The sequence below is a fragment of the Oncorhynchus keta genome, chromosome 10, assembly GCF_023373465.1.
Source record: "Oncorhynchus keta strain PuntledgeMale-10-30-2019 chromosome 10, Oket_V2, whole genome shotgun sequence".
NCBI classification, from domain to species: Eukaryota; Metazoa; Chordata; class Actinopteri; order Salmoniformes; family Salmonidae; genus Oncorhynchus; species Oncorhynchus keta.
Genome location: NC_068430.1, coordinates 29555564 through 29582613, shown reverse-complemented (window position 1 = coordinate 29582613; position 27050 = coordinate 29555564). Strand labels below are relative to the sequence as shown.

General features: G+C 45.7%; 1 long non-coding RNA gene across 1 annotated transcript; it reads right to left on the bottom strand.

Moving 5' to 3' along the window:
* Positions 1-16460: 16460 nt before the first annotated feature.
* Positions 16461-25503, bottom strand: LOC118389472 (uncharacterized). The gene is made up of 4 exons (XR_004826736.2): positions 25007-25503; positions 24848-24909; positions 24568-24674; positions 16461-19337 (listed from the first exon to the last, which is right to left on the bottom strand). It is a non-coding gene; the product is annotated as an uncharacterized LOC118389472 (long non-coding RNA).
* Between the last annotated feature and the right edge of the window lie 1547 nt (positions 25504-27050).

Below are 27050 nucleotides of genomic sequence, written 5' to 3'. Positions count from 1 at the left end.
GAATGATCAATGGAAACAGGATGCACCTGAGCTCAATTTGAGTTTCATAGCAAAGGGTCTGGATACTTACGTAAATAAGGTATTTCTGTTTTATATTTGTAATGCATTTGCAATAATGTCTAAAAACCTTTTTTTGGTTATGGGGTATTGTGTGTAGTGTGGAAAACCTCTTCAAGGTTTGGAGTGTTTGTCACAAATGAAGTGGGAAACTGTCACCAAAATCACCCCAGAATGAGAGTTACAAGTGGGGCAAAAAAAGTATTTAGTCAGCCACCAATTGTGCATGTTCTCCCACTTAAAAAGATGAGAGAGGCCTGTACTTTTCATCATATGTACACTTCAACTATGACAGACAAAATTAGAGAAAAAAATCCAGAATATCACAATTTAGGATTTTTTATGAATTTATTTGCAAATTATGGTGGAAAATAAGTATTTGGTCACCTACAAACAAGCCAAGATTTCTGGAAACGAGCTCGTGATCGGGCGTTTATTAGTTCTGCTCTCACATATCTGCCATTTATCACTCAACCCCCTTCTTTGCCACAGTAGATTGATGAGGGAAACAAATAATTAAATCCATTTTAGAATAAGCGGTCTGAATACTTTCCAACTGCACCGTATCTTCCTCAAGTACCTTTCACCTCTGCACATTGATCTGGTACTGGTACTCCCTCTATATAGCTCCATTCTTGCGTATTTTATTTTATTCCTCTTGTCTTAGTTACTAATTATATATATTTTTTTATTTCATAAAACTACATCGTTGAGAAATTTTCGTAAGCAACAATTTCACTGTGAAGGCTAGCTACACCAGTTGTATTCTGTGCATGTGATTAATACAATTTTATTTGATAAAGAGTAAAAACTCAAACAGAAGTGTCACACCCTGACCATAGTTTGCTTTGTATGTTTCTATGTTTTGTTTGGTCAGGGTGTGATCTGAGTGGGCATTCTATGTTGTGTGTCTAGTTTGTCTGTTTCTGTGTTTGGCCTGATATGGTTCTCAATCAGAGGCAGGTGTTAGTCATTGTCTCTGATTGGGAACCATATTTAGGTAGCCTGTTTGGTGTTGGGTTTTGTGGGTTCCTGTCTCTGTGTTTGCACCAGATAGGGCTGTTTTGGTTTTTCACATTTCTTGGTTTTGTTTGTCTATTCATGTATAGTTTCTTTATTAAAGAACCATGAATAATAACCACGCTGCGTTTTGGTCCGCCTCTCCTTCGACACAAGAAAACCGTGACAGAAGACTAGAAAAAGCTCAAACTAAGTTTATTCACCCACTGGGGCATACAGCTGCAAAGACAAGGTATGATTACACAATCACTTATATTTATAACCTCCTAATAGGCGAAGTCAACTCCTTACACATGTAGACAGCCAATTAATCTATGTTGCTAGGCAGGAACTTAATTGGTTCATCTCACTGGTATAGTCATGGCCCTTTCTGATGCTAGAACCTTTGTGGGCGTGGAAGTGTATGTGTGTGAGATATAACTCGAGTTGGAGGATCGTTGTGGTGGGACCCTCTGGCCCCCCTCCTAGAGGTTTCTTCTCACTTCATCTGTGTTACAATGATGCTTGTACGAACTCAAAACCAGTCACAGAGAAACACAACAAGCAGATGTAACGGTAAATTCAGCTCTTCACTTAAAGTCTTGACAAAATAAGGCAACAGCACTAGAGTACACTAAACAATTAGTGTTACCTGGAAACTATCAAATAAACGGAACAGGACAGCAGCACGGCCAGGTGGACTGGAAGGAGTCATCATGCCAGGTAGTCCTGAGGCATGGTCCTAGGGCTCAGGTCCTCCGAGAGAGAGAAAGAAAGAGAGAAAGAGAGAATTAGAGAGAGCATACTTAAATTCACACAGGACACCGGATAAGACAGGAGAAGTACTCCAGAAGGAAGGTGGGATGAACCCTCATGGACCGGGGAAGACGAAGGCAATAGGCCACTGGATTGATGCGCTGTAGAACCTTGAATGGCCCAACATACCGGGGTGCCAATTTCCTAAATTCCACGCGTAGGGGCAGATCCCTAGTAGACAACCAGACCATCTGGCCTGGATGCAGGAGAGAGTGGTCGGCCTGTCGTTGAGTCCGAGCAGAGGACCTCAGGAGCACTGACCGAGCCCTCTTCCAGGTCCGGCAGCAAAGAGACCAGGTTCTTGTGGTCTTTCCAAACCGTAAAAGGATGTTCCGAACCCTCCAACCAGTGCCACCACTCCCCCAAAGCCAGTTTGACCGCAAGCAGCTCCCGATTGCCGACATCATATTTCCTCTCCGCTGGAGTGAGACGTCTGGAGAAGAAGGCACAGGGGTGAAGCTTTTGGTCTTTAGCCGAGCGCTGAGCCAGAACCGCACCCACGCCAATGTCAGAAGCAACTATCTCTACCACGAAGGGAAGAAAAAGATCTGCATGAACTAGAATGGGTGCAGAAGGAAACCGACATTTCAGGTCCTGAAACGCCCTCTCAGCAGCAGAGGGTTCAGCTTACATGCCCAGCCGAGCCCTTGGTGAGAGCTGCCAATGGCGCAGCCATAGAACTAATGTCTCTCACAAATCTCCAGTAGAAGTTAGCAAAACCCCAAAAACGCTGGACTTGCTTGACAGCGCTGGGCTGCAGCCAGTTGACCACCACTTCTACCTTGTGGGAGTCGATCCGTACACAGTCTTGAGACACAATTGTAATTCTTTTTAATAACCTGCCCAGGGACTGCGGCTGAAAATTAGCCGGCTGGCTAAAACCGGCACTTTTACTGAAAAGTTGATTAATGTGCACTGTCCCTGTAAAAATAAATAGACTCAAACTCAATGTACACAATTTTCGGCCTTCACGAACAAGTGGTGAGAGAGGAGTCTTTGAAGGACCTGGCGTACATGTTGGACGTGTTCAACCATGGACCTGGAGTAGATGAGGATGTCATCCAGGTATACAAACACAAACTGGTGAAGGAAGTCGCGCAGCACGTCATTAACCAGGGCCTGGAAAATGGCTGGAGTATTAGTAAGTCCAAACGGCATGACACGGTACTCATAATGTCTATTAGGGGTGTTGAACGGTGTCTTCCACTCGTCTTCCTGTCTGATACGCACCAAATTGTACGCGTTTTGTAAGTCCAATTTTGAAAAAACGTAGCTCCCTGGAGTTTCTCAAAAGCTGATGACATAAGAGGCAGAGGGTAACGGTTCTTGATGGTAATGTTATTCAAACCCTGGTAATCCATACAGGGACGTAATCCCCCATCCTTCTTCCCAACAAAGAAAAAGGACCAATCGTAGGACCTGTGAGGAGGTAGTTCGCTGGCCCTTTGTTTGCTGAAGACCTGACCCAGATCCCAGTAATCCTGAGGTACACGGGAAAGATCAGGCTTGTCATTCCCAGCCAGGGGAACTGGAGCATCGGAAGCCACCAGACGAGCAGGACCAGAAGGATGAGGAGAGAGCTACTGGCAGGTGAGCTGGCATGAAGGACTCCATCCCAGAATCCTTCCTGAGGGCCAGTCAATTTAAGGACTATGGATAGAAAGCCATAGATGTCCAAGAACCAGGGGAAGCTCAGGAGAGTCCACCAGATGTAACTGGATAAGCTCCACATGGTAATACAGAACTCGTAACTGAATAGGCATGGTGAGTTTATTCAACTTCCCAGACCATAGGGGTTGACCATACAACGCAGTGACCGACAATGGAATGTCCAGCTTATTGAGAGGCAGTTCCTGTTGGCGAGCTAATGTGCAATCCAGAAAACATCTATGAAAGCAGGAATGTCCAACTGCCCATTGTCCCACTGCAGGTTGGGCGGAAAAATGGTGCATACCGTGTCGGCCGCAGGAGACTGTATCTGACTCACCAGTATTCTCTCGTTTACTGACAAGTCATCCCATCAGCTCGGGACAGGAGCTCGGGACAGGAGGCACAGAAAGGTACGTAAGGACAATGTTGCTCGTTAATCTTGGGCCTTCTCTCCAGAGCGGAAAGCCTGGTGCGTCCCAATTGCGTCGGCTTCTCTGAAGGGAAACCAAAGCCGAAATGAGAACTCTGACGGGGTACAGAACAAGCAGGCGCAGCATAGGGCAGTGGGACACCTGAAGAATCGACTCCTTCAGCGGGACCAGAAACACTGGAGACCACTCGGAATCCCTCCGTCCTCTCATGACGACGTTCCTGGAGCCGGTTGTCAATCCGGATGGCCAGAACGATGAGCTCATCCAGAGTGTCAGGGTTGTCCCGGGAAGCCAGTTCATCCTTGAGAACCTCGCTGAGTCCGTTCAGAAAGGCTGAGTGAAGTGCCTCTGTATTCCAACCGCCCTCAGTCGGCGAGCGTCCGAAAGTCAATGGCGGGGTGCAATGAGTCTTTGAGCAGCGTTTCTGCCAATGATGGGGTGATCAAAAACCCTCCTCATCTCCTGTGTGAAGCTTTGCCAATTAAAAACAAATGTCTGGTTGCTGCTCCCATATGGCCATGGCCCAGGCCAGAGCCCATCCTGAGAGCAACGAGATGACGTATGTAACAATGGAATGCTCGGTGTGAAACGTTGATGCCTGCAGCTCGAATACCAGAGAGCATTGGAGCAGGAACCCACAACACCTCTCAGGATGCCCCTCATAGTGCTACAGTGCCGGGAGATGAGGCTCCCGAAGAGAGGAAGTCACTGAGCTGGTAGGGAGTGGAAGATTAGGAACAACCTCAGGAGCAGCAGCTGTTGCTCCCGTCTGTCTTGTCTGCAGAGTGGACACAAGAGGTCTTAAATCATCCGACAATGCCTGGTGGGTGAGAGCCACCGTAAATGGTGGAGTTCAACATGTTCCTCAGATGACTGAGAAATCTCTGCTGGGTCCATTGTTGGCTTAGGTCTTCTGTTACAATGATGCTTGTACGAACTCGAACCCAGTCACAGAGAAAAACAGCAACCAGAGGTAAAGGTAAATTCAGCTCTTTACTTAAAGTCTTGACAAAAACAAGGCAACAGCACAAGAGTGCACTAAACAAAACATAAGCCCTAAGCACAGATATAAGCAACAGAGGTACCTAAATAGCAAGGCAACCAGGTGAACAGAGATGGTAATCAAAGGTGAAACCAATAAGTAATAATTAGGGTGACCTGGAAACCAGAACACAAGGCAAGGGTGCCCCCCAGCGGTAAGCCAAGGGAACAACAATCAAATAAACTGAACCTGTGACAATCTGTTGACTTGACCTCAAGCTGAATTCCTCGCTTCTCTCTAGTTTCCACAGCTGGCCTGCCTTATCAGAGATTAACTATTGCCCTTCACCTCTGTCGTGACGTTGTATTAGTTAATGTGACGACTGTTGCTCATCGAATGATTAAAAGTTTCTAATTGCGTGATTAACTGAAACAAGCGATTATTAACTCAGCCTGGGGCACCATGGGAAAATACGTTTTTATTGAGTTTCTATTTCCCAAACACACTATGGCGCGTGTTACCCAAGATGGGGATTTAAAAGAGAGAGAAAAAGAGAAAGTACACGAGAGAAATATACATTTGGGTGAATTTGTCAGCTATGCTTATTCTAACCCTAGCCTTGCCCCAAACTGCCGCTCTTATGGGTCAGAATATAATTATGTAATTACGTGGGGAAGGCTGGACCATTCAGGCTGCTCAATGACGCACTTCTCCGGCGCACCTCTCTGGTCGTCTTCACGATGTAAGTGTCCTTTTGGCTTAGGAGTCTGTTCCCTCGCCCTTGTTCTGGAAGGGTTCTTCTGAGGACAGACAGCTCTGTAGCTCAGAGCTCACAGCGTAGGAATGAAACAGTGTAGATACCACGATTCGATGGGAAGTAGAAGCTAGGTGGTTCGACTTGAATTCACCCGCTTAGACACAGCTACTCATCCGTAGCTGAGGTAGAAAAAGATTTCTTTGTCTTCAAACTTGTGTTGTGTTTTGGGTTCGTTTACTTTTTAGACCTCGGCTGCAGCTTGGGTCACGTAGTCTTATCTGTAAATTCTTTACTCACAGGTTTTATACCCTTGGGTCAGAAGTGGGCGTAACCGCCTTTAGGGCAATTCTCTGGGCGTACCTAGTTAAGAGGCAAGGTCTAGATTTGACTCAAATCCAATTTTAGACAACTAACTTCACATTTCATCTTTACTAAAACATTCTCTTCGATTTGGACATTTTCCATACAACATACAATGTATAAACATCAAACATATACTAGGTATGTTGACGTTACAATGTTTTCGTAAAAACGTAATCTATTAACCTTTAATAACAAACAAAAATGACATACATTTTCATATTCCATGTATCGTCATGACCACCATTGTGGCTGACGGAAACCATTGTTCCAAAGTCCCTTTATTTCATGTTTAATGTTCTGATGCTGGTTCTCTATAGTAACAGGACAAAAGGAATTTGTCTGTGGCCTAACATTTACCAGGGGCGTGAGGGGTCGTAAAACCCCCACATCTTCAGACCCCGAGATCTCTCCTCCTCTGTTGGGGTTGAGAGATAATCTGTAGGGTTGTGGTCTCCTGTAACCTGACCTGATCAGGACAGTCATGAGACCTTCCTCCTTAGAAACATGGAACAGAATATGAACTTTCTGCACTTCCCATTTTCTCAATCAGTAGCTTCCATACACGAAGTCCCTTTTTACCATTCATTGACCCCAACATATCCTTATACGTGTAAAGTAATCAATAAGTTCTAGTCTGGTAACATGAACAAGTATATTTCAAGCTAGAATCTAACAATATTAAGCACCAATGTTATTCACTAAGTTAATTGTTTATATTTAGGATCATTTGTTACAGCTTTGTCATTTTATTTTGTATTTATCTTATTGAATTATTTCATATATTTTACATGTGATAAGGCCACACAGAGGGCCAGAGATAATTACAGATACCTGTAATAATCTGAAGTACCCAAAAGTGCCATGACACCTGTTTAAGACCTTCAAACAGGTCAACATTCAAATCCTCAAAAAGTTCTACAGCTGCACCATCGAGAGCATTCTGACTGGTTGCATCACTGCCTGGTATGGCAACTGCTTGGCATCTGACCGCAAGGCGCTACAGAGGGTAGAGCGGTCGGCCCAGTATATCACTGGGGCCAAGCTTCCTGCCATCCAGAACCTCTATACCAGGTGGTGTCAGAGGAAGGCCGTAAAAATGGTCAATGCCTCCAGCCACCCTAATCATAAACTGTTCTCTCTGCTACCGCACAGCAAGCGGTACTGGCACATCAAGTCTAGTTCCAAAAGGCTCCTTAACAGCTTCTACCCTCAAGCCATAAGACTGTTGAACAGTTAATCAAATGGCTACCTGGACTATTTGTTTATTATCTATGCATAGTCACTTTACCCCTACCTACATGTACATATTACCTCAATTACTGTCACGCCCTGACCTGAGTATTCTTTGTTTTCTTTATATATTTTGGTTAGGTCAGGGTGTGATGAGGGTGGTATGTATGTTTTGTCTCATCTAGGGTTTTTTGTATGTCTAGGTGTGTTTGTCTAGTCTACACATATTGTAGGTCTATCGTGGCCTGGATTGGTTCCCAATCAGAGGCAGCTGTTTATTGTTGTCTCTGATTGGGGATCCTATTTAGGTTGCCATTTTCCAGTTTGGGTTCGTGGGTTATTGTCTATGTGATGTTGCATGTTAGCACTCAGTTTCAATAGCGGTCACGTTCGTTTTGTTATTTTGTTTGTTTGTTTAGTGTACTTTGTGTTTTTTCGTCATTCATTAAAAGTATGTATTCACACCACGCTGCACTTTGGTCTCCTCACTACGACGATCGTGACAGAATAACCCACCAACAATGGACCAAGCAGTGTGGTAACGGACAGCAGCAGCAATCACAAGACTTCTGGACTTGGGAGGAGATTCTGGACGGCAAAGGACCCTGGGCACAGCCAGGGGAATATCGCTGTCCCAAAGCAGAGCTGGAGGCAGCGAAAGCAGAGAGGCGCCGGTATGAGGAGGCAGCATGGCAGCGCGGCTGGAAGCCCGAGAGGCTGCCCCAAAAATGTATTGGGGAGGGGCACAGGGAGAGTGTGGCAGAGTCAGGAGTCAGACCTGAGCCAACTCCCCCTGCTTACCGTAAGGAGCCAAGGATGGAACCAGAGCCGGTCAGGGCGGTATTGGAGTTGAGCGAAGCAGAGACAGTGAAGGAGTTCATGGAGAGATTGGAGGAGAGATTCATGAGGGAGGTGCTGTGTTGGTGCTTGAGGCACGACATCCACCCGGCGGAGCGTGTCAGGGATTTGATGCCACCTGGGTCAGCCCTCCATATTCGTCCTGAGGTGCGTGCTAGCCGAATGGTGAAGACTGTGCCAGCCCCACGCACCAGGCCTCCTGTGCGCCTCCCTAGCCCTGCACGTCCTGTGCCAGCTCGGCATTACAGTTCTCCGAGCCGTGCTTACTGTGGCGGGCGTTGTACTGGTCAGGCACCGTGTTATGCGATGGAGCGCACGGTGTCCCCAGTACGCGTGCTTAGCCCGGTGCGCTACATCCCAGCTCCGTGCATCTGCCGGGCTATGGTGAGGATCCAGCCAGGGCGGATGGTGCCAGCCCTGCTCTCAAGATCTCAATTGCGCCTTCTCAGTCCGGTCTATCCGGTGCCATCTCCACGCACCAGCCCTCCGGTGGCAGCCCCCCGCACCAGGCTTCCTGTGCGTCTCCAGAGCCCAGTGCTCCCTGTTTCTCCTCCCCGCACTCGCCCTGAGGTGCGTGTCCTCGGCCCAGTACCACCAGTGCCGGCACCACGCACCAGGCCTACAGTGCGCCTCGTCTGTCCTGAGCTGCCAGAGTCTCCCGTCTGTCCTGAGCCGCCAGAGTCTCCCGTCTGTCCTGAGCCGCCAGAGTCTCCCGTCTGTCCTGAGCCGCCAGAGTCTCCCGTCTGTCCTGAGCCGCCAGAGTCTCCCGTCTGTCCTGAGCCGCCAGAGTCTCCCGTCTGTCCTGAGCCGCCAGAGTCTCCCGTCTGTCCTGAGCCGCCAGAGTCTCCCGTCTGTCCTGAGCCGCCAGAGTCTCCCGTCTGTCCTGAGCCGCCAGAGTCTCCCGTCTGTCCTGAGCCGCCAGAGTCTCCCGTCTGTCCTGAGCCGCCAGAGTCTCCCGTCTGTCCTGAGCCGCCAGAGTCTCCCGTCTGTCCTGAGCCGCCAGAGTCTCCCGTCTGTCCTGAGCCGCCAGAGTCTCCCGTCTGTCCTGAGCCGCCAGAGTCTCCCGTCTGTCCTGAGCTGCCAGAGTCTCCCGTCTGTCCTGAGCTGCCAGAGTCAGCCAGCCAGGAGCCACCGGAGCCGTCAGCCAGCCAGGAGCCGCCGGAGCCGTCAGCCAGCCAGGAGCCGCCGGAGCCGTCAGCCAGCCAGGAGCCGCCGGAGCCGTCAGCCAGCCAGCTGTTGTGATGCTGTAGTTGCCTTCTGTTCTGCCTGAGTCAAACGCCTCTGGAGACGACTGTTCTTCTCCTGATACTCAGCCAGCCAGGAGCCGCCGGAGCCGTCAGCCAGCCAGGAGCTGCCGGAGCCCAGGAGCTGCCGGTCCCCGCTCCTGAGGCGCCACCTAAGTGGGCCAAGACTGAGGTAGAGCAGGGTCCACGTCCCGCACCCGAGCCGCCGCCATGAAAGAGGCCCACCCGGACCCTCCCCTTTAGATTAGGTTTTTGCGGCTGGAGTCTCCACCTTTGTGGGGGGGGTACTGTATATATTTTGGTTAGGTCAGGATGTGACGAGGGTGGTATGTGTGTTTTTGTCTCATCTAGGGTTTTTTGTATGTCTAGGTGTGTGTCTAGTCTAGACATATTGTAGGTCTATGGTGGCCTGGATTGGTTCCCAATCAGAGGCAGCTGTTTATCGTTGTCTCTGATTGGGGATCCTATTTAGGTTGCCATTTTCCAGTTTGGGTTCGTGGGTTATTGTCTATGTGATGTTGCATGTTAGCACTCAGTTTCGATAGCGGTCACGTTAGTTTTGTTACTTTGTTTAGTGTTTTTTCATCATTCATTAAAAGTATGTATTCGCACCACGCTGCGCTTTGGTCTCCTCACTACAACGATCGTGACAATTACCTGGACTAATCTGTACCCCTGCACATTGAGTTGGTACCAGTACACTCTGTATATAGCCTCGTTATTGTTATGTTATTGTGTTACTTTCTTATTTTTGTTTATTTAGTAAATATTTTCTTATCTCTTATTTTTCTTAAAATTGCATTGTTGGTTAAAGGGCTTGTAAGTAAGCATTTCGCGGTAAGGTCTACCTACACCTGTTGTATTTGGCGCATGTGACAAATAAAATATGATTTGAATTTATTTGAGATGTGCTAGATTGTGATAGATTACATAAAATCCTTGAACGATGGCAAAATTCTGGTAGTTTTCTGATAAACTTTGAAAGTAATATACCCTCCCTTTGCAACCCTAGTTGTGAGTGCCTTTCTTCTTCTTCCTCCTTTTCTCGTCCTTTCTTTCTTTTCTCTCTCCCCTCTGTGAGAGCATCTGGGAGAGGTCTTAATTAACGAGTAACCGATCTGTTAATGATTCATTCCTGCTGAGCTCCTAACGAGAACAGAGGCTGATGTCCGGGAGGAGGAGGAGGAGGAGAATGGGGAAGAGAAGGAGGAGGAGAGCAGGGGGCTGGCAGCCCCAACGAGCTGTTGATTAATACAGGGGCTGCTGGGCTGTGTCTCCTGATTCCTCGCCCGGCGCCCTGCTGGGTTGACACATCCTCAGGCAAACACACCTGTGATTCCTCCCAGTCAAGGACACGGTGACTGCCTTTGTTGTTCTGAGCATTAAAAAGAGCTCTCATTGCATTAGAAATAATCCTCCAGAGAGGCTTTCCGTGAGTGAATTCCAAAGCCATAAAACGATGGACTTTCAGCATTGTCGAAAATGCCTCATCAGTATTGGATCAAACATTACTGTATGTATGCTTTTTTTAGTATTACTTTGGAATTGTGTAAGTATTCTGTGTAAAAGAAGAAGGAATGACAATGAGGCTGTTCCCTAAAGAAGATAACTAACCATGCACACCGTGTCAGCCTCACATACAAGACATACAGTATTTACCACTATGCATGTGGTTATTGTTAGGAGGGGTCAATAGGTCCCTCTTTTCTCCTCCTACTTCCTTCCATACTGCGATACTCAGAGGCAGATAGAAGGGAATCAAGAGAAGGCCAAGGTTCCAGTGTATTATCTTGAGCTGTAACACACTATATTATGATGTATTTATCTGTTCTCCACAAGAGTGTGACAATACAGATAGCTGGAGAAAGGCCTTCCATCACTCCTCTGTGTGTGAGTGACCCAAACGGTGTGTGTGTTCCTGCCCTGGTATCTGGATCCACTGTGTGGGCTGGGCACTGTGTTCTTGTCACTCTGTTCCATCAGAATCTCAGCTCCTAGTCAGAGCCCTGGCGACACAGGACAGTATGACCTTCACAGAGACAGGGGTCAGATTAGAAACTCTATGCCGAAAGACAACCTTCAATTATGCAGCTAAGAGACAGGGACTAGTAAAGGAAATTGACTTGCATTAACATGCATTGACATTGTCAGTGAGTGTGTGTGCGTGCACCTGTCTGTGCATGTATGTTCATGTTGAGTGGCGATGTGTGTCTGTGAGTGTGTACGTGAAGAGGTTGGTTTGGTGCTAGTGAGATATGTTTTTTCCTTAAAGATCAACAATCCCATGGGACTACTCTCTCTCCCTCTGACCTTTTGACATGGCTGCCCCTGCACCTGTCACCGTGGTGATCAGGGCATCAACATTGATTCCAATTACTGTCCAACACTGGCCATCAGGCTGGGATCAGTCACGGCTCATCAACATCACATCCTCTATAGTGGACAGGGGATGAAATAAGGTTTGGTTTAGTGGCCTATATCCCAGAAGAATATATGGGTTCTGAGGATCATTTTGGTCCTTTAACCTCTGTCGACTTTTCCAATGGATTTGTGCAATATTATAGGATCATTCTCTCATGCATGTACACAACTGTAAAGCTTACAGGAGTCTGCGTTAAAGGCTGTTGCAAGAATGATCTGAAGCACAATAACCAACCAGTAAGTGTGTAGAGAGAGGAAGAGGAGCCAGTGGTTCAATGAGGGGAGATGATATACGACCACGGGGAGGCAGTGGAGGCCCAGAGCAGGGGCACAGTCATTTTTTACTCTGCTGTCACAAATGTATTTTTAATGAGTGTGCACCCCTGACTCATCTGCACAGGAAAGACTCTGTTCTTTTCTGTAGGGCCAGCCTGACCCTAATATTTTCTGAGAAGCAGCAGGGATGAACAGACCCAGACCCACATACTGTAATGGAAATAACTTTCAGCCTCCGCTCTATAGAAACATCCATCTGCCTGTGTCCTGGTTTTACTGCATAAGTATTATACTTTTTGTTGTTGTTGTGAAGGGTTCAGATCACAGACAGGATTTTTTTTTCAAAAAGTACATACAGTCCATTTGGAAAGTATTCAGACCCCTTGACTTTTTCCAAATTGTGCTGTTACAGACTTAGTCTAATATTGATTAAATACAATTATTTCCTCATCAATCTACACAAATACCCCACAATGACAAAGCAAAAACTGTATTTTAGAATTCTTTCCAGAAATACCTTCTTTACATAAGGTACCAATCAAAGGTTTCAACACACCTACTCATTGAAGTTTTTTTTGTTATGTTTACTATTTTCTACATTGTAGAATAAAAAACAAATATATTTTCTATTTGATATTCTTCAAAGTAGCCACCCTTGTCCTTGATGACAGCTTTGTAGAGCTCTGAGACAGTATTGTGTCGAGGCACAGATCTGGGGAAAGGTACCAAAAAATGTCTGCAGCATTAAAGGTCCAAAAGAACACAGTGGCCTCCATCATTCTTTAATGGAAGAAGTTTGGAAACACCAAGACTCTTCCTAGAGCTGGCCGCCTGACCAAACTGAGCAATCAGGGGAGAAGAGCCTTTATCAGGTTGGTGACCAAGAACCCGATGGTCACTCTGACAGAGCTCCAGTTTTCCTCTGTGGAGATGGGAGAAACTTCCAGAAGGACAACCATCTCTGCAGCACTCTACCAATCAGGCCTTTATGGTAGAGTGGCCAGATGGAAGCTACTCCTTAGTAAAAGGCACATGACAGCCCACTTGGAGTTTACCAAAAGGCACCTAAAAGACTAAAACCATGAGAAACAAGATTCTGTGGTTTGATGAAACCAATTTGTAATTATTTGGCCTGAATGCCAAGCGTCACGTCATGAGGAAACCTGGGAACATCTCTACGGTGAAGCATGTTTTTCAGCGACAGGAAGACTAGTCAGGGTTGAGGGAAAGATGCATGGAGCAAAGTACAGAGAGATCCTTGATGAAAACCTCATCCATAGCGCTCAGAACCTCAGACTGGGGCAAAGGTTCACCTTCCAACATGACAACAACCCTAAGCACACAGCCAATACAACGAAGGAGTAGCTTTGGGACAAGTCTCTGAATTCTGCAGGATCTGCAGAGAAGAATGGGAGAAACTCCCCAAATAAAGGTGTGCCAAGCTTATAGTGTCATACTCAAACAGACTCGAGGCTGTAATCGCTGCCAAAGGTGCTCCAACAAAGTACTGACTAAAGGGCCTGAAAACTTATGTCCTGTCTTTGGCTATGCCAGATTAAGTGATATGACATGTTATTCTATAAAATCCTTTCTCTGTAATTAATATCACCTGATTGAGCTAATCATGTAAATGTAATTAACTAGAAGGTCAGGGCACTACGGAATAATATTTATAGAGCAGTTATCTTCCAAATAAACTCTTAAAGACCTAGTAATATTTTACATCAATAGCAGTCAATATTAATCGTCACCTTATTTCAGTCTCATCTGAAAGTTGTAAATTCTTGCTTATCTTCACGAACCCTGGCTAACAAGTTGAATCAGCAATACAAAATTCGGATTAATTATTTATTTACTAAATACCTAAATAATCACACAGAATTACATAAACACAGAATGAATCATACCTTGATTACAAATTATGTCATAAAGGAAAATGTCCCTAGCGGACGGAACAGATATGACAGCTGGTTACACAAAAGAAAAGGGGCTGGGTTTGAGTGAAAGAGCGGGAAGACTGAAGAACAAAGGGAGAAGCGTTGTCTCTATCGGGCCGTAGGCAGCTACTCTATCGTCAATACAGAATCTTATGCATTCTAAATTACCGCTCATTTGGAAAAGGAAAATGCAATAAATATTTACTCTGAGCTGCGCTTCGGTAGATGCTGGTCGTGTTGGCCAACAGAGATCTTTCTGTCCTCAGAAGAATGTCTTTGGTGGTAAATTGGATATGTTGTAGTAACGTCGTTGTGTGGTAGATGGGATACTCTGTCTGTTCTTTCCGAGCCCACGTTTGCAGCTGCTGTTGCTAACTCAACGGCTAGGAGGTATCACTTCTGTAGTGAATAAGAGTTCAAAGTTCATACCATTCACAACCAAAGCTCACGCTGAGGTTGGATTCGTTCTGTAGTTATTATCTGAACAGGAAGTTATATTGTCGTCAAGGCTTTATATAGGAAGGGAGAGTAGGGCATGTTTCATAGTTTATAACCAATGTCTCTTCACTTGGGCGGGCCACTGAGTCGGGCCTAATTCACTCATGAAAACCAAATTCTCACATTTTAGAAGCTAAAATCACATTTCATACCCTCACAAATAATTTCATATTCAAATGTTTAAATTGCACAACAATTACATGTGAATCTGGAATGTGTAGACTTTCCACTGTACCGTTTATGTCATCCTATCATTGATGAGAATGTCTCAGATGACAACCAAACTGACATCATATTCATTAAGTACCAACACATATATATGTTCAAGTGGTTGGATTACCAAAATATGGTTCATTTCCCCCCCACCTTCTGATGTTCCCAGAATCTCTATTTTAACCAAGAGATTTTCAATAGTCACATCAGTAGGGTAGAGAGGAAAAAAGGGAGGGGGGGGATTTATGACTGTCATAAACCTACCCCCAGGCCAGCATCATGACACTTATGTACATTTGATATTTCCATTTATTTATTTTTATACGTTTGCAAAAATGTCAAAACTTTTTTTCTTCGTCATTATGGGGTATTGTGTGTAGATTGAAGAGGGAAAAAAACGACTGAATCAATGTTTGAATAAGGGTGTAACGTAACAAAATGTGGTTTAAATTAAAGGTGTCTGAATACTTTCCGAATGCACTGTGTGTAAAGAAACGAAAAACAATAGAGAAAAAATATTATAAGCATTATTTGTCCCTCCCCCTTCTTAGTAAGTGCGACCAATCGCTATTCCCCCCTCTCTCCTTTCCACCCTCAGGTCATTCCTGTTTCTATCCACAATATAAGAGATATTATACTGAACAGAAATATTAACACAACATGCAACAATTTCAAATATTTTACTGAGTTACAGTTCATATAACGATATCAGTCAATTGAAATACAGTAATTAGGCCCTAATATATGGATTTCACATGACTTGGAATACATGCATCTGTTGGTCACAAATACCTTAAACAAAAAGGTAGGGGAGTGGATCAGAAAACCATTTAGTATCTGGTGTGACCACCATGTGCCTCATGCAGCACAACACATCACATTACATTTTACATTTAAGTCATTTAGCAGACGCTCTTATCCAGAGCGACTTACAAATTGGTGCATTCACCTTATGACATCCAGTGGAACAGCCACTTTACAATAGTGCATCTAAATCTTTTAAGGGGGGGGGGTGAGAAGGATTACTTTATCCTATCCTAGGTATTCCTTAAAGAGGTGGGGTTTCAGGTGTCTCCGGAAGGTGGTGATTGACTCCGCTGTCCTGGCGTCGTGAGGGAGTTTGTTCCACCATTGGGGGCCAGAGCAGCGAACAGTTTTGACTGGGCTGAGCGGGAACTGTACTTCCTCAGTGGTAGGGAGGCGAGCAGGCCAGAGGTGGATGAACGCAGTGCCCTTGTTTGGGTGTAGGGCCTGATCAGAGCCTGGAGGTACTGAGGTGCCGTTCCCCTCACAGCTCCGTAGGCAAGCACCATGGTCTTGTAGCGGATGCGAGCTTCAACTGGAAGCCAGTGGAGAGAGCGGAGGAGCGGGGTGACGTGAGAGAACTTGGGAAGGTTGAACACCAGACGGGCTGCGGCGTTCTGGATGAGTTGTAGGGGTTTAATGGCACAGGCATTCACCTTCGCCAAATTTTCTGAAACAACTTTGGAGGCGGCTTATTGTAGAGAAATTAACACAACATTCTCTGGCAACAGCTCTGGTGGACATGTTGCATTTATATTTTTGTACAGTGTACTTACTGGTGAAGCAATTACTTTCAAAGGAATATTTTGCACCTAGTAGCCTATGTTATTATACGAATAAATATTCAAAAGACAAGTAACAAAAAACAAAATACACCAGATAGAAATGTACATTTAAATCTTTATTGAATGTTTACCTGGTACAAAAAGGGACAAAGAGGATTCAGGGGGAATGGAGAATAAGAAAGAAGGATGGAAAGAGGGTGGTACAGAGAGAGAGAGAAAGATGCAGAGAGTAGCCTGCTGATTTCCTGGTGGTGGAAAACCCTGGAGCATGCTGCTGACACTTTACTAATGTGCTGGAGGAGAGGACAGGGAGGAACACGAAGGAATACATTTACTAGGCTGTGCCTGTGCCTCAGAGGGATGGAGAGAGAAGGAGAGAGGGGGGGCCGGGGGAGAGAAGAGGTGGCAGGAGAAAGGGGGAAGGGATGCCTGCCTGTGCCTTACATACATTTCACCAATTTGCCACTTATTCTTGGGTAAATTAAGGAAACCATACTGTCAATACTCACCTCATTTCACCATGATTAATGCACAGGTTACATGCACATTAAGGCATTATACAGATGACTGCACTTTACATTTGGACTGTTCTATTTGTTGGTGTCAAACCAGAACTATCTATGACCTCCTGAGGATGAAGACCAGCATCACCAGATAGGTACATTCCCTTATGTAATGTACATGACAACTAGTGATCATATGATACAAATACAACAATTGGTTTTAGAACCATACAATCAGACAGACTTGCCCATTCAGGATAACTCACAGCGTAACAGCATATTACAATTTCAGTAATATAGACTAAGGAAGCACTCTTCCTCTGTATGCTATTGTATGTCTGAACCATGCATTGATGATTGAGAAATGGTAGTCAGTCACTTCCTCAGCATAAAACTGCAGATCCTTCATCCAGTCAGTCCATACTGAGAGGTGAGTCCTTCAGATTGATCTTTTCATGTTGAGGAGTGAGATCGGAGGGGATTCACCCCCCTCTCAGTTTGTCCATTTACTCTAGTTAGTGAGTCATTGAGTACAGTTAGTGACTGATTGAGCCCAGTGCGTGTCAGTGTTACTGCAGTCCTCTGAGACCTGTTTGTCTAAGGGATGACAACTCCTCTATGCCAGGAAATGTCACCATTAGATGTCAGGAGCGGCTATATGAACAGAAGAAGAGGTCACATGCTGTCTCTGCCCTGTTGTGTGACTGGCTGTCTTCCTTCCTGGCCAATGGTAGTCAATGGTCTTGATGAATGCTGTTGTAGAAAACTAAATCCAAAGATTATGCAGAGACTAATTTATGATTATAATAGTAAATATTTAATACAAACATACGGGCAGCTGTAAGGCAGATCCGTCTCTGATCGCAGTCAGGGATCTCGAAGAGTAAGTGGTTACATGTCCCTTATATCTATCATATTTTTATATATACAATCGTATTGTTTACACAACAGTTATTTTATACAAGCAACAGTTCCAGAACACAATGGCCTTCTGTTAGGGTGTAGTGATAACATGAGTCTATGAAATGCGTATCATCACAGTCTAACACAGAACAGAGAACAAAGACGGAACAAAGACATAACCCCAGCTCACTCCACTTCTGCCACAGCAATTACCCCTTTGATGCCATGGATATGTGATATATCTGAGCTGTTGTCAAACAGAACTTAAAACCTTCTGGTTTCTGGGAAATTGTCATGTTACACAGAAAGGGGTGGTCTGAATGGAACTTCTGAAAGGTAACTTTATAATAACAATCTGGCGAAAAGGAAGGTTCATAGGGATCTGTTTTGTAGGGCCGGCTACAATGGTCCTCCTATACAAGTGGGAGAAATTGTGATTTGTGGGTACTGGGGTAGCACGCACAGCAGGAACAACATAGGCAGCATAACATGATCCTGACCAGTTTGTAGCCAGATAGGAGTAGGCTTTCCCCCCACACACATACACATAGTTCCACTTACTGAGGAAGTATGTTTAGCATACACACTGCCATTCTTGAGTCTATAATGTATTCTCAATTACATGTTATGGTGGAATGTTCCATTTCTCAACAGTAAGGGTAGGGTAAGGTTATTGTATACAGAAAGGTTATACTTACAATTACTTTCCCCCAACTGGGGACCAGTTCCTTTTTCTATATAACCCAAATAACCTGGGGGAGAGTATGCCAGGGTGATGGGTTGCTTGGGCAGAGAGGTGTGATTATTAAAATCAAATCTTCTCATATAAAAACACCTCACCCTCCACCCAATCAAGCTCTCAATCTGAAAGGTTACCTGCTTTGGTCCACATCAATATTACATAAGCATTAAGGGGTATAGCTAGCAATGGCATAGTCTCAGCACTGTCTGTCAACAGTCCACAAACCCAACAATCTGATACATTCTGTAGCACAGAAACATTATTAGTTACCTGTAAGAAAGTGTTTGACCCGGGGGAAACCCCATAATGTTTATGTCCTCTTTTTCTTCTCTTCAGCTCAGCAGGGTCACCAGGGTCCAGGTTCAGGTCAGCAGGGTCATCTACTTCTCATCTACTAGCAGGGTCATCTACTACTTCTTGGCTTCCACAGTCTCGTTGGACTGAAGAGGTCGGGGAGAGGTTACTAGCACGTTCTCCCGCCTCTGGCTCAAAGTCTGCTACCACCCAGAGGATGCCCAAAGCCACAATATCTGCGAGTCCCAGGGTAAGCAGAGTGTTCCTACTGGATTCTAGGAGTAACAGGAGTAGCATCTTGTTCTGGCTCTGCTACTTGCTTACAGTGGGATACGTGGATCCAGGTGTCTTTGCCTAAGCACGTTGCTGCCGTTGGGGTGGTGAGGGTGGTCCCTTCAACCTGGGTTTTAAAGCTTTTTTTATTTTAAATTTGATTGATCTGTCTGTCGATGTGCAGGGAGCGGTCCAGTATCTCCCCCATGGTGTCTGTGTTGATGAGGGAGTGGCGCTTGGTCAGGTCCCTGTGTAGCTCCTGTACCTGGTCCTTCATGTTCTAGATCTCAGTCTGGAGGATCTGGGACAATAATAAACACTCACGAGCGTGCACACACACACCACACCACTGTCACCTTATGGCCGAGCCCCGGGGCATGTCACTGAGGGACGGGGAGTGGCAGGACATGGAGAGGGGAGGCCAAACCACAGGGCATTATCACCACCACTACTACTGCCACCATCACTACCACTACTACTGCCACCAACGCCACCACCACTACTACTGCCACCAACCCCACCACCACTACTACTGCCACCAACCCCACCACCACTACTACAACTACTGCCACCAACACCAACACCACTACTACTGCCACCAACACCACCACCACTACTACTGCCATCAACACCACTACTACTGCCACCAACCCCACCACTACTACCACTACTACTGCCACCAAAACCACTACCACTACTAAAACTACTGCCACCAACACCACCACCACTACTACTGCCACCAACACCACCACCACTACTATTGCCACCAACACCACCACCACTACTACTGCCACCAACACCACCACCACTACTACTGCCACCAACACCACCACCATTACTCCTGCCACCAACACCACTACTACTGCCACCAACACCACCACCACTACTACTGCCACCAACACCAACACCACTACTACTGCCACCAACCCCACCACTACTGCCACCAACACCACCACCACTACTACTGCCACCAACACCAACACCAACACCACTACTACTGCCACCAACCCCACCACTACTACCACTACTACTGCCACCAACACCACCACCACTACTACTGCCATCAACACCACTACTACTGCCACCAACACCACCACCACTACTACTGCCACCAACACCAACACCACTACTACTGCCACCAACCCCACCACTACTACCACTACTACTGCCACCAACACCAACACCACTACTACTGCCACCAACCCCACCACTACTACCACTACTACTGCCACCAACACCAACACCACTACTACTGCCACCAACACCAACACCACTACTACTGCCACCAACCCCACCACTACTACCACTACTACTGCCACCAACACCAACACCACTACTACTGCCACCAACCCCACCACTACTACCACTACTACTGCCACCAACACCAACACCACTACTACTGCCACCAACCCCACCACTACTACCACTACTACTGCCACCAACACCAACACCACTACTACTGCCACCAACCCCACCACTACTACTAAAACTACTGCCACCAACACCACCACCACTACTACTGCCACCAACACCAACACCACTACTACTGCCACCAACCCCACCACTACTACCACTACTACTGCCACCAATACCAACACCACTACTACTGCCACCAACACCACTACTACTGCCACCAACCCCACCACTACTACCACTACTACTGCCACCAACACCACCACCACTACTACTGCCACCAACACCAACACCACTACTACTGCCACCAACACCAACACCACTACTACTGCCACCAACACCAACACCACTACTACTGCCACCAACCCCACCACTACTACCACTACTACTGCCACCAACACCACCACCACTACTACTGCCACAAACACTAACACCACTACTACTGCCACCAACCCCACCACTACTACCACTACTACTGCCACCAACCCCACCACTACTAAAACTATTGCCACCAACCCCACCACTACTAAAACTACTGCCACCAACACCAACACCACTACTACTGCCACCAACCCCACCACTACTAAAACTATTGCCACCAACACCACCACCACTGGAGTAATAGTTACAGTGCCTTCAGAAAGTATGCATACCCATTCATTTATTCCACATATTGTTATGTTACAGCCTGAATTAAAAAATAATTTGATATTATTTTTCTTCTGAATCATCTACTCAAAATACCCAATATTGACAAAATTAAAACATGAAAAAAAAGAATCACCTATGGCAGCGATTACAGCTGTGTCCTTCTGGATAAGTCTCTAAGAGCTTTGCACACCTGGATTGTACAATATTTGCACATTATCCTTTTAAAAATTCTTCAAGCTCTATCAAGTTGGTTGCTGATCATTGCTAAACAGCCATTTATGGAGTCTTTCCATAGATATTCAAGCCGATTTAAGTCAAAACTGCTACTAACCCACTCAGGAACATTCAATGTCGTCTTCATAAGCAACTCCAGTGGATATTTGGCCTTGTTTAGGTTATTGTCCTGCTGAAAGGTGAATTTGTCCCCCAGTGTCTGTTAGAAAGCAGACTGAACCAGGTTTTCCTCAGGGATTTTGTCTGTGCTTAGCTCTATTCCATTTACTTTTATCCCCCAAAAACTTCATAGTCCTTGCCGATGAGAAGCATACCCGTAACATGATGCAGCCATTCTGTAACTTTTTTAAAGTCACCATTGATCTCATGGTGAAATCCCTGACTGGTTTCCTTCCTCTCCGGCAACTGAGTCAGGAGGGACGCCTGTATCTTTGTAGTGACTGGGTGTATTGTAATTAATAATTTCACCATGCTCAAAGTGATATTCAGTGTCTGCGTTTTTGTATTTTTACCCATCTACCAATAGGTGTCCTTCTTTGCGAGGCATTGGAAAACCTCCCTAGTCTTTGTGGCTGAATCTGGGTTTGAAATTCACTGCTCGACTGAGGGACCTTACATATAATTATATGTGTGGGGTACAGAGACGAGGTAGTCATTCAAAAAGCATGTTAAACACTATTATTGCACACAGAGTGAGTCAATGCAACTTATATGATTTGTTAAGATAATTGTTAGTCCTGAAATTATTTAGGCTTGCCATAAAAAATGGTTTGAATATTTATTGACTCAAGGCATTTCAGCTTTGAATTTTTTATGAATTAGCCAACATTTCTACAAGCATAATTCCACTTTGACATTATGAGGTATTGTGTGTAGGCCAGAGACACAACATTTCAATTTAATCAATTTTAAATTCAAGCTGTAAAACAACTAAATGTGTAAAAAGTCAAGGGGTGTGAATACTTTCTGAAGGCACTGTAGCTATTCCATTATATTGTACACCACTTTAACAGCCCTTCCTAACAGCTAATATCACAATTGTTACCAAATGTTTTCGATAGTTTACCATTGTACTGTAAAACATGAATGAGAGAGGGCTACTGTATGTATGTTGCAAATAAAACATAGAATAAACTGAAATATATGAAAGGTGGGAATACTGTATCATAAGCCAGTAGGTAAAGACAGATATTCTATAATTACGGAAAAAGTTTATCGGCACACAACTAGAGAAGCCATGCAGCTTACCTGGGCTCTGGGATGCTTTTAGTCCAGATTTTTTTTGCCTGGCACATGCCCTGATACAGCAGTAGAACTATCCCTAGAGTAAGTCTGTGATTGTTTGCTGTGAGCATCGCTCTCTCACCCTGCCATACACATTTAGTCCTGTGAGCATCGCTCTCTCACCCTGCCATACACATTTAGTCCTGTGAGCATCGCTCTCTCACCCTGCCATACACATTTAGTCCTATGAGCATCACTCTCTCACCCTGTCATACACATTTAGTCCTGTGAGCATCGCTCTCTCACCCTGCCATACACATTTAGTCCTGTGAGCATCGCTCTCTCACCCTGCCATACACATTTAGTCCTGTGAGCATCGCTCTCTCACCCTGCCATACACATTTAGTCCTGTGAGCATCGCTCTCTCACCCTGCCATACACATTTAGTCCTGTGAGCATCGCTCTCTCACCCTGCCATACACATTTAGTCCTGTGAGCATCGCTCTCTCACCCTGCCATACATATTTTGTCCTGTGAGCATCGCTCTCTCACCCTGCCATACACATTTAGTCCTGTGAGCATCGCTCTCTCACCCTGCCATACACATTTAGTCCTGTGAGCATCGCTCTCTCACCCTGCCATACACATTTAGTCCTGTGAGCATCGCTCTCTCACCCTGCCATACACATTTAGTCCTGTGAGCATCGCTCTCTCACCCTGCCATACACATTTAGTCCTGTGAGCATCGCTCTCTCACCCTGCCATACACATTTAGTCCTGTGAGCATCGCTCTCTCACCCTGCCATACACATTTAGTCCTGTGAGCATCGCTCTCTCACCCTGCCATACACATTTAGTCCTGTGAGCATCGCTCTCTCACCCTGCCATACACATTTAGTCCTGTGAGCATCCACCTGCTGCCCCCACCACTGATACCAATTTAAGACATTGGCAAAGTCAGTGATAACAGTGGCATAGAACAAAATGGCCCCACCACCTCTGTGTGTGCCTAGCTATCAGATGAATCCTGGAGATTTATGTGAAATTCTGGTAAAAATAGTGCCAGCCTGCTCAGTGCCATCCCCGCCCACTCCACATCTTACAGTGGCACTGGTTGGGAGGGAGAACAGTCAGTATGGTGGGGGTTTGGGAAGCTGTGAACGGTTGAGAGTAATTGATGTGGAAAATTGGTCAGGGAGCATGCGTCACTTGTGTCCACATGGCCAGAGACAGAGTTTGTATCTGAATGAGTTTGTGATAACAAATGGCTCCATTCTGACAACCAATGACCCTCTCTGTCTGTGTCAAAAACCTACAACTATAGCTTACGCCAACTAAGAATGAAGGCTCTCGAGGGAGACATTTAGTTTCTGTTAAAACTCTGGTAACAGCTAAGCTCAATGCTTGAATTTGGGTCCAGGCGTCCTCACTGGATCTTATACTTCAGCCAAATACATTCATACCCAGTGTGTGTGTGTATAGAGAGGCACACCGTCATATGTGTGTCAAGGTTGGCTAGGGATCCAAAGTGTGCTGTGATATCCAGACGGACAAGACTGTAAAACAGAGCATTGCAGGAAAAAAGCTATTTCCTGGAACCCTGGCTTTGTGCTGGTCGAGCTATTATCAGCAGTCTTTCTGGCACAGACAGAACGGGACTAGTGCCTGCTATAACAAGACCGCCACCAAAAAGGTCAGTTACATAGCCTAAGCATGTCTGTGGCCTGCGCTTACAGACAGACAGAATAACTGACCTAGGTGGGGTTCATGGCATCCCCTTCCCTCTCTCTGTGGTTATCGCCGTCTGCTAGTTGTGCTTCCTAGCATTTTTCATATTATATCTCACCTTTTAATCTTAAATTTGGTTCCAGAGTTTCATAAAAATGCCCCACCATATCATCATGATATTGAAATGTTACATTCAACCATGTACACTGAAAGATAGAGATTAAGGGAGATTTCAAAGCCTTTCAAGCCAACGATTAGATTTTAAGCCCAAAAAGACTCACAGGGCTGCAATACTAGTTGCCCCGGTGACGGAGGCTGGGTGGCGCTGTCCCAGCAGCAGTAAGGGCTCCAGACAGTGAGGAAATTCACCCCTGTAGTATGTGCTAATCTGAGGGGAGAGAGAGATCATCAAGGTCAGAGCTTGGCTAGCACCTTTCTTTGAGGGAAGGGACAAGACATTTACTGTATTTCTAGTAAACTGTAAACACTACTAATTCTACATGACAATGTTGAGTAAAATCACATTGTTTAGTAAGATCAGAGTAGACGGGTCACACTCACTTTGCTGCTTGCACTGGTCACATTCAATGAGGGAGCTTCACAATCCTCCTCAGCCTCAGTTTCTGTGGAAGAGAGAGAAACCATGTGTGATGCAAACCTCTGGTGAATTTACCCATTCTATCTTTGATTCTCCCCAGAATATGAAGTGCCAGTACTCACATATCCCATGTCCAGACACTTAAACTTGTTGGCTGAGCTGAGGGAGGCTGAATGAAGCGTGGTGAGGGCATCAGTGAGGGTCAGCGGTCAACCACACTGGAGGGCTGGTGAATAATTAACTGTTCAGGTAATAACTAACAACCTATCCCCACTGTCAATTTTATTTATGGGTATAATTTAGTTCCATGTGAGTTCAGCAATTAGTTGTAGATATGGAGATATGAGTTAGGGGTGTCTGATGACCTGCAGGGTTGGCAGGAGGACAACAAGGTGTGACATCTGCGCTCCTTTAGCGCCTTTTCCTTTTCTTCATGTTGGCTGCAAACACACACACAACATTACCACCACACAACTCTCCCCTCGATGCAGAGGGTTAAGAAATACCCACACAACATTACCACCACACAACTCTCCCCTCGATGCAGAGGGTTAAGAAATACACACACAACATTACCACCACACAACTATCCCCTCGATGCAGAGGGTTAAGAAATACCCACACAACATTACCACTACACAACTCTCCCCTCGATGCAGAGGGTTAAGAAATACCCACACAACATTACCACCACACAACTCTCCCCTCGATGCAGAGGGTTAAGAAATACACACACAACATTACCACCACACAACTATCCCCTCGATGCAGAGGGTTAAGAAATACCCACACAACATTACCACTACACAACTCTCCCCTCGATGCAGAGGGTTAAGAAATACACACACAACATTACCACCACACAACTATCCCCTCGATGCAGAGGGTTAAGAAATACACACACAACATTACCACTACACAACTCTCCCCTCGATGCAGAGGGTTAAGAAATACACACACAACATTACCACCACACAACTATCCCCTCGATGCAGAGGGTTAAGAAATACACACACAACATTAGCACTACACAACTCTCCCCTCGATGCAGAGGGTTAAGAAATACCCACACAACATTACCACTACACAACTCTCCCCTCGATGCAGAGGGTTAAGAAATACCCACACAACATTACCACTACACAACTCTCCCCTCGATGCAGAGGGTTATGAAATACCCACACAACATTACCACCACACAACTCTCCCCTCGATGCAGAGGGTTAAGAAATACCCACACAACATTACCACCACACAACTCTCCCCTCGATGCAGAGGGTTAAGAAATACCCACACAACATTACCACCACACAACTCTCCCCTCGATGCAGAGGGTTAAGAAATACCCACACAACATTACCACCACACAACTCTCCCCTCGATGCAGAGGGTTAAGAAATACCCACACAACATTACCACCACACAACTCTCCCCTCGATGCAGAGGGTTAAGAAATACCCACACAACATTACCACTACACAACTCTCCCCTCGATGCAGAGGGTTAAGAAATACACACACAACATTACCACCACACAACTCTCCCCTCGGTGCAGAGGGTTAAGAAATACACACACAACATTACCACCACACAACTATCCCCTCGATGCAGAGGGTTAAGAAATACCCACACAACATTACCACCACACAACTATCCCCTCGATGCAGAGGGTTAAGAAATACCCACACAACATTACCACCACACAACTCTCCCCTCGATGCAGAGGGTTAAGAAATACACACACAACATTACCACTACACAACTCTCCCCTCGATGCAGAGGGTTAAGAAATACCCACACAACATTACCACCACACAACTCTCCCCTCGATGCAGAGGGTTAAGAAATACCCACACAACATTACCACCACACAACTATCCCCTCGATGCAGAGGGTTAAGAAATACCCACACAACATTACCACTACACAACTCTCCCCTCGATGCAGAGGGTTAAGAAATACCCACACAACATTACCACTACACAACTCTCCCCTCGATGCAGAGGGTTATGAAATACCCACACAACATTACCACCACACAACTATCCCCTCGATGCAGAGGGTTAAGAAATACACACACAACATTACCACCACACAACTATCCCCTCGATGCAGAGGGTTAAGAAATACACACACAACATTAGCACTACACAACTCTCCCCTCGA